This window comes from Phaseolus vulgaris, chromosome 1, assembly GCF_000499845.2.
Source record: "Phaseolus vulgaris cultivar G19833 chromosome 1, P. vulgaris v2.0, whole genome shotgun sequence".
NCBI lineage: Eukaryota > Viridiplantae > Streptophyta > Magnoliopsida > Fabales > Fabaceae > Phaseolus > Phaseolus vulgaris.
This window is the reverse complement of record NC_023759.2, coordinates 24,413,250-24,421,243: the sequence shown is the minus strand read 5'-3', so window position 1 is coordinate 24,421,243 and position 7,994 is coordinate 24,413,250.

The following is a 7,994-nucleotide window of genomic DNA, read 5'->3' as shown; positions in this document are numbered from 1 at the left end:
TAAGATCCTAAAGATAGCGGCGCAAGGACCTTCTCTAAGGAACCCTAGATAATAGCAAGCAACGAAGAGGTAAACCCTAGTTTTTCACCTATATAAAGGGCACGAAGAGCCCTAGTAAGGTACGCTTTCATAATTATACAAAGCACTAAACCCTAGTTGTTCTTGACGGCACACCCAGCTGTGAGCACAAGGCAATTAGGGCAACACAGTTCCAGTCATCAAGATAATCATACAGTCTCTAGTCACTTTGGTGTTTCTCGCTAGCTGACTTGATCGTCGGAGGGCAAACGGCCGCGAGGGCGCCCCTTTGTTCTTCTTTTTCAGGTACTCGTAGACAAGGCAGAACGAAGGTGCTCTAGCTCGTGGGGACAAGCCACTCATAAAGACGACCCAGGTCAACCGGCCGGAACAACCTCCAAGGGCGTCCTCCATTTGTGCCTCTACCTCTTCTTGATCTTGATGATTGGCCTCCATGTCCTCTTGAGCTTGATCTCCATCAGGCCGTCTGCGAGAATCCGGGGATCGACGTTTCTAACTGCGATTCCACCCACCATGTCGTTGATGGACGCGTCGTGCCCCTTGAGTTGGATGATTGAAACGCTGACTCTCAACTGTCTCCTTTACCTTTGACGCTTTATTTTTGCTCTTGCCACCTTCTGTTGAACTTGTAAATTTTTCGGAGTATTTGCACTTTGTTGGGATAATAGGCTTTGTATAGCCATTTCATACTCGTTCTTCATTTTTATGTGCTCCAATTGCTTTGCCTGTACTTTTACCCGTTTCACACGCTGTGTTGGGCGATCGTGTACGCCCGGCACCTTACTTCTAACGTGTGCCTCGAAACCTGTTCCGCCTTCGTGTCTATGAGGCCTCTGCCTCGTGAAGGCGCTGACAGCTGCACCATTGCTGCAACGCAAAAGTTGAGACCTACTATGGGTCTTAAACTCTTGGGACAAGGTCACGCGTCGATGCCCACGCCCATGGAGAGGCCTGTCTAACAGCGCCGTATCGTCCATGGGGTGTCTCAAACACCAAGGCGATCTGTCCCTTGGTTCTTGGTGCCTGAAGCCCACGCCTAAGGAGAGGCCTGCTACAGTAGCGTCGTATCGCCCTCAGGGTGTCTAGAAACGCCAAACACTGGGAAGGCTTGAAGCCCCCAGGGGGTCGTTCCCTCCATGGTCTTTCCTTCCCATGGGTATCGGGGAACAACCCTGCCAGTGGTTCACTCAGCATTTGGCGATCTCGTCTCCCTCCACAGTCTTTCCTACCTGTGGGTATCGGGGAGGCGACGCCGCTGGTGACCAGCTTTCACTTTCTTCGATTTCGTCTCCTTCCACAGTCTTTCCTACCTGTGGGTATAGGGGGACGACGCCGCTGATAACTTATATTGGCGACACCCTCGGCGTCTTATACTGGCGACGCCCTCGGCGTCTCATACTGGCGGCGCCATCGGTTCCTTATACTGGCGACGCCTGGTGCGATCGACCTGTTGACTTCGACCTTGGCGTCGGCTTTGACTTCGATTTTGGGTCAACGCCTGGGGATAGCGGAGAGCTTAGGGTTTCGCCCGCGCCATCCACGTGGCCTCTCCCGTACGGCTGATGGGACGTTCCCTCACTTGACTTGATCCTGACATTTTTTGAGCTTCTGACAAGATGCTCCCATTCTCGACGGCGCATCGTACCCTTGGGCATTCTGTCAATGTGACGGTCTCTGAAAATCAACCAGAGGCGTCGGGATCATCGTCCCATCGTTTGACACGTGGCTTGATCGCACGGTGCTCCCATTTCCGTCGCTTGGCGCTCTAACCGCAATATTTAGATCTTCAGGAACCCATATCTGCGTTTATCATCCCTGTGTTTCACACCCTCCTTGCACCGCTACGCAGTGTTCCTTCTGCATTCCTCCTAGTTGGCGCTTTTGCCTCCCGTATTCCTAACGCGCCCTTCTTCTTTGAACTCCCTGCTCTTTGCTCACCTCTCGTAGCGCCATGTCTTCCCACGTTCCTCCCCCTAGGGTTAACCCCAAGGACCTGTATACATGGGCCTTGCGCGAGCTCCTTGACGAGTGCTCATGCTTGCTTTCTGTTCCGTCCGATTGACCTGGGACGTCTTCGTGCGCAACCTCAACCGTCAGCTAGGGACTCCTTCCCACTGATTACTTGTGGATTCCTGCAAAGAAGGAAAAAAGGGCGCCCTAGCGGCCGTTTGCACTCCGACGCTCAAGTCAGCCAGCAAGAAACACCAAAAACTATGCACCTCCGTATCGGAGCACCGCGTATGGCACTCTGAAGGTGGTAAAAAGGAAACTATTTCTAGTGTGTATTTTCTCGTTCTGGCAAAGATCTTTCCCCAGTTCCTTGTCCGTAACCTCAAGGCTCGAGCAAGCAACTAGAGAGTTTCTGGAAAATTTGCCAAAAGTTCGAACCCCGTTCCCAACATTCTCGGTGCTATTTAAATTACCCTGGCATTTAAAGCGTCTTAAAGCGCTTTTAATTATACAACGTAACGCACTTAATTAACGCGTCTAATTAGAAAACGTAGCGCATTTAAGACGTTGAAACGCTTGGGAGCCTTTATAGTACCTTAAACGCTCGAAACAGAAACCGTATTAAATGACTTTAATTACCTGGTACCTGACTAAATGGTGTTTCTATTCTGACCTGGCTGTCGTACACGTGGAGGGCCTCACAGCGCCATGACCCCATCTGGGGACGTTTCTACGTGTGAGTCCTTCTGCTTGGGAGTGCTACTGCGCAAGGGGTGACTTTTTGGGTGCCAACTCATGCCGCCAATCATCTAGTCACTCACTTTGAGAGCGTATCTGCCTTCCTCTCGTACCCTGCACCTGGCTACCCTGGGCGTGACCCTCCTCTTGAGTCGTATCTGTCCCAACGGCGTCTCTGGGGCGGCAGGGGTACTTCACGAGTCAGGCTGCCCTACACTGATGCTATCACTATGACCTTGAAGCCACCTTTCTCTTCTCCTTATCACAACCCCGGATTTATCGGGACTTGAGGCCTTCCCACGGCGTCGCTCCCTCCATGGTCTTTCCTACCCATGGGTATCGGGGAACCACACTGATTGCCTTGCCTTAGTGATATTTGATCTTGGTGACGCCCTGGTTGGGCGACGCCTTCACCTAGGCGACGCCTTGCCTTGGCGACGCTTCCTCTTGGCGACGCTGGCACTTGGCGTCTCTTCACCTAGGCGACACCTTGTGTTGACTTCGACTCCAGGAGTTGACTTTGACCTTGACTTTGTCAACGCCCGGATACGGGACGGTACACAAGCCCCCCAGTCTTAAGCCGAAGACTTGTCTTCAGCGCAAAGACTAAGGCCTCGCCCACGCCGTCCACGTGTCACCCTGATGACGTGTCATTCCCTGCTGACTCAACAATTCTCGAATTATTGACGTGACACCCTCTGATCCATAGGGGCGCTCTTAATGGCTGATTGGACATCCTCTGAGGCGGGGAAAGTAACACCTTTTGGGGCTACGCTTAATCGTGCGCCACGTGGCTCATCACACGGCCAACCTCTAAAGTCCCTTGCGCTCCCCTCGGGCGCTTAATCCTTTAACACGCGGCACGATCTCACGGCTCCCAATTAGCGCCTCTTGGGTTGCAAATGTAACGTGCAAGTTACCCAAAACCCCGTGCTCACACCACTGTTTCATCCATTCTCTCTGCATCTCCGCACTATTCATCGCCTTCAAGCCTTTCTCTGCAACTTCTACTCTTTCCTTCGTGCTTTCCTTTCTCCCTCACTTTGACAGCAAAGGTATGATTTTTGCGTATCCTCGATTCTTCTCCTTCGCCGCATTGCATAGTTTACTGAACTGCCTGGGACTGTTTACGTTTATGCATCACTGTGTTCTTCCACTTCTCCTTTCTTCTCTGTTCCCTTCTCCTTCCCTCTGGGTTTTCTCGCGTGGGTGGTATTTCCTGGGGTTTTACCCCCCTTTCTGTCTTTGCATCACTTGTTAAAATCCCTTTTCCTTTCTCCTTTCTCCAGCTATTTATTCACACCATGACGCGCCCGAACTCCAAGTCTGGTTCTCCCCCCAAGACCCCCAAGTCTAACTATAAAGCCTTCTATACATGGGCTCCCGACGAGCTTTTGAACGAGTGTACCAGCCTGACATCCTTTCAGGACCTGGAGAATCATCGTGGGGATCCCCACTTGTACAACTTTAATGCTTTCTGCCGCACTCATGACGCGCACATCTCTGTTCGTCCCGGCAGACCCGGGGAACCTGTCTGCGTGGATGACAGACCCAGAAAGGGGGATCCTTTCTTCTTTATGTACCAAACGGTATTTAAACGCGTCAGGGTGCGCCTCCCATTCACGCCCTTCGAGTGGGAACTTCTCACCGAGATTAACACAGCCCCCGCCCAGCTCCACCCCAACAGTTGGGCATTTGTAAGGGGTTTTCAAATTCTCTGCGGGTACCTGGGCATCCTTCCCTCTGTGGATGTCTTCTTGCATTTCTTCGAAGTGAAGAAACAGGAGAAGAGCTTTTGGGTAAGCTTCTCGGGGATCGCGGGTAGGATCCTTCTCTCCCTCTTCCAGAACTCCTACAAAAACTGGAAAGGAAAATTCATTAGGGTGTGCTGCGCCAAGCACGACCCCACAGCCTTATACGGCTTTCCCTTGTACTGGACGGAGCACCCCAAGCTGCTCAGGGCCAAGACCTTGGATAAGCTATCCCCTGCTGATAGGGAGGTATGCAAGGCGCTGGCTGGCCTGGGAATTGTCTTCGATACGCTAAAGCTTATCGCAAGCGAATACAACGCCCACTCCCTGACCACCTACTTTGGTAGGGAGACTCCTCTCTCATTATCTTTTGTTATCTGTATTTTGCTACTTCATGTTTGCTCCCCTGGTCTCTTCCACCTGTTTTCCATTGTGCCCTGTGACTTATGTCTCATTCATCTACGCGTTTCGTGGGTTTGGGTAACTGCTTTGGCTTTGACTTCTGTTGTTTGGTTTATCTGATTGTAGGATCGGTAATGGATGCCTCCAAAAGGATGATGCTGGCGAAAGCGATGAACATGGCGAAAGCTGGCGCCTCCTCCGCCCCTACTGCTGACCCAAACCCCTCATTGACCCTGCCTCCGCCACCACCGACCACTAGGCTCATCTTCACCGTCCCCACATAGCCCCGGGGCGCTTCAGACTCCCGGCTCTCCTCTGCCCATTGTCGCCGTTCCTCTGGCCGTGGCCTCATCACCGGCCCCAACCCCCCTCGACAAAGGGAAACGGGTCTTGGAGATCATATCCGACGATGAGGACTCGGATGGCGTGGCACCCTTCAAGAGGAGGAAATCTGCAAGGGTTCCCCTCCTACCAGCGGTTTCGCCCCAGGGAGAGGATTCTTTCAGGGACAACCCTCCAAGCGATCGTCCAAAAGGATATAGGCGAAGGCGCCGAGTCTGCTCCACCTCCGCCACCGGCAGAGGTCTCTGCTTCTCCTGCCCCCGTCGCTGCCGCCTCCGATCTTATCGCCATCCCTCCTCCAATTATGCATCTGATGAGGGGCTTCAGCGGTGGAACAATGCCAGAAGGCTCCGACAAGAAGGAGGGCATGCCCTTCTACTTGGGGGCCTTCTTGGCGGTGGCCCTTGAATGGCGCGCCCAGGCCAGAAACGCTGCTTTGCAAACCCAAACCCTCCAGGCCTTGGAAACAAGGGTAGCTGCCCTGGAGCAGGAAAGGAAGATTCTGGGACGCCAAAACGAAACTTACCAAACCACCCTGAAGCAGGCGCAAGAGACCAAAGCAAAGGCTAAAAAACAAGTGGCAGAGGCGGTGGAGCTTCAGGTCGACTTCTACGCTCGGGAAGTCACCCTCCAAGTTCAGGTAACAAGCCTCCAAGACATAGTCGAAGCTTACGAAGAAGTTATAAAGGACTTGAAGGACCGATGCTGTAAGCAAGCTGACGAAATGGAGCGGATGGAGGGGGAGATGGCTACTCCAGGTTGACTATGACAAACTGCAGATCGAGGTCAGCCGGCTCCGCGTGGAGAAGGAGGCTTTGGAGAAGCAGGTAGCTTCTGGGGACGCCACCATTGAGGAGTTAGGGAAGGACAGAAAGACCCTCATCCAGGATATGGCGGGCACCTTCGAGGAGGGATTCCAGGAGGCTCTGGCCCAAGCTGTCTGCATGAACTCGGGGGTCGACATTTCCAACTGCGATTCCACTCACCACATCGTTGATGGAAAAGTCGTGCCCTTGGAGCTGGATGATTGAACCGCCGCCCTCGACCATCACTTTATTCCTTTACACTTTACACTTGTTTTTGACCCTCTTTGATAAACTTGTAATTCTTTGAATTGTTTGCACTTTCGTTACAACTTTGGTTTTTGCATGACTACTTTCGTGCCATTGAGATATAGAATTCCGCCTGTGTGATTTTACTTTCATTTTACGCCTTCATGTGCTTGGGTTGTTTTGCCTGTACTCTACCCGTTTCTTTCACTGCGTTGGGCGGCCCTGTATGCCCGGGAAAGGTCACAAGTCGATGCCCACGCCCGTGGAGATGCTTGCCTAATGGGGCCGTATCGTCCACGGGGTGTCTCTAACACCAAAGCGATCCGTCCCTTGATTCTTACTGCCCGGTGCCCACGCCTAAGGAGAGGCCTGCTATAGCAACGCCGTATCGTCCCAGGGTGTCTAAAAACGCCGAGTGCTCTGGGGGGGGGGGTCGTTCCCTCCATGGTCTTTCCTTCCCATAGGTATCGAGGAACAACCCTGCCAGCGATCCGCTGGCGTCTGGCGATCTCGTCTCCCTCCACAGTCTTTCCTACCTGTGGGTATCGGGGAGGCGACGCCGCTAAACTAGCTTTGACTTCTTCGATTTCGTCTCCCTCCACAGTCTTTCCTACCTGTGGGTATCGGGGAGGCGACACTGCTGATACTTGGGTTGGCGACGCCCGCAACGTCTCATGCTGGCGTCGCCTTTTGTGCCTTTCCTGGCGACGCCTCGGGCGTCTCATGCTGGCGTCGCCTTGGGCGTTATCTTTACCTTGGCATTGACTTTGACCTTGGCCCTGGTCGACGCCTGAGGATGGCGAAGAGCTCAAGGTTTCGCCTGTGCCATCCACGTGGCGCTTCTGTCATGGCTGATGGGACGTTTAGTCACTCGACTTGGTTCTGACTCCTACTGTGCCCCTGACCCGCTCTCTACGGCGCATCGTACCCTTGGGCATTCTGTCGATACGACGTTTTCCGAGTTTAACTAGTGGTGCCAGGGCCATCCTTCCATCCTCCGCCACGTGGCTCGATCGTGCGGTGCATCCATTCGCGTCGTTTAGCGCTATAACTGAAATACTTCTGTTTGGGTCGTTTAGCGCTCTAACCGCAATATTTAATTCTTCAAAACTTTGGAACTATCCTCATCATTTCTGCGCCTTTCGTAACCTACTTGCACCCTTTCTACTTGCACCCTTTCTCTTCTCGCGAAGGGTTCTTCCAGTGTTTGTTCCCACCAGCGTTTTACCCTTGCGTTACCAGTGGGCCACACGCCTTCAAACCTCCCTGATTCTGTTCAAGAATGTCTTCTCGTGCCACTCCCCCCAGGGCCAACCCCAAGGACCTGTATACTTGGGCTTCGAGCGAGCTTCTTGACGAATGCTCATGCTTACTCTCCACCAGGGCCATAAGGGAACACAAAGGGGATTCATGCTCCTATAATCACCGTGCCCTCGCGAGGAGGCACGACGACGACATTGCGGTGCTCCCTTGAGCTCTAGGGGAGCTAGTATGTGGAGACGAACGAGCCAACGACGGGGTCCCCTTCTTTTACTTCTCTTAGGTGGTTTTCAAAACCATCGGCGTGCGCCTGCCCGTCTCCAGGTTTGAGAAGGAACTGCTGACGGAGATCAATGCCGCTCCGGCCCAGTTATATCCCAACAGCTGGGCTTTTGTCAAGGCCTTTGACATCCTTTTCGGGATTTTGGGTTGTGCACCCTCGGTTGACATCTTTCTTCAC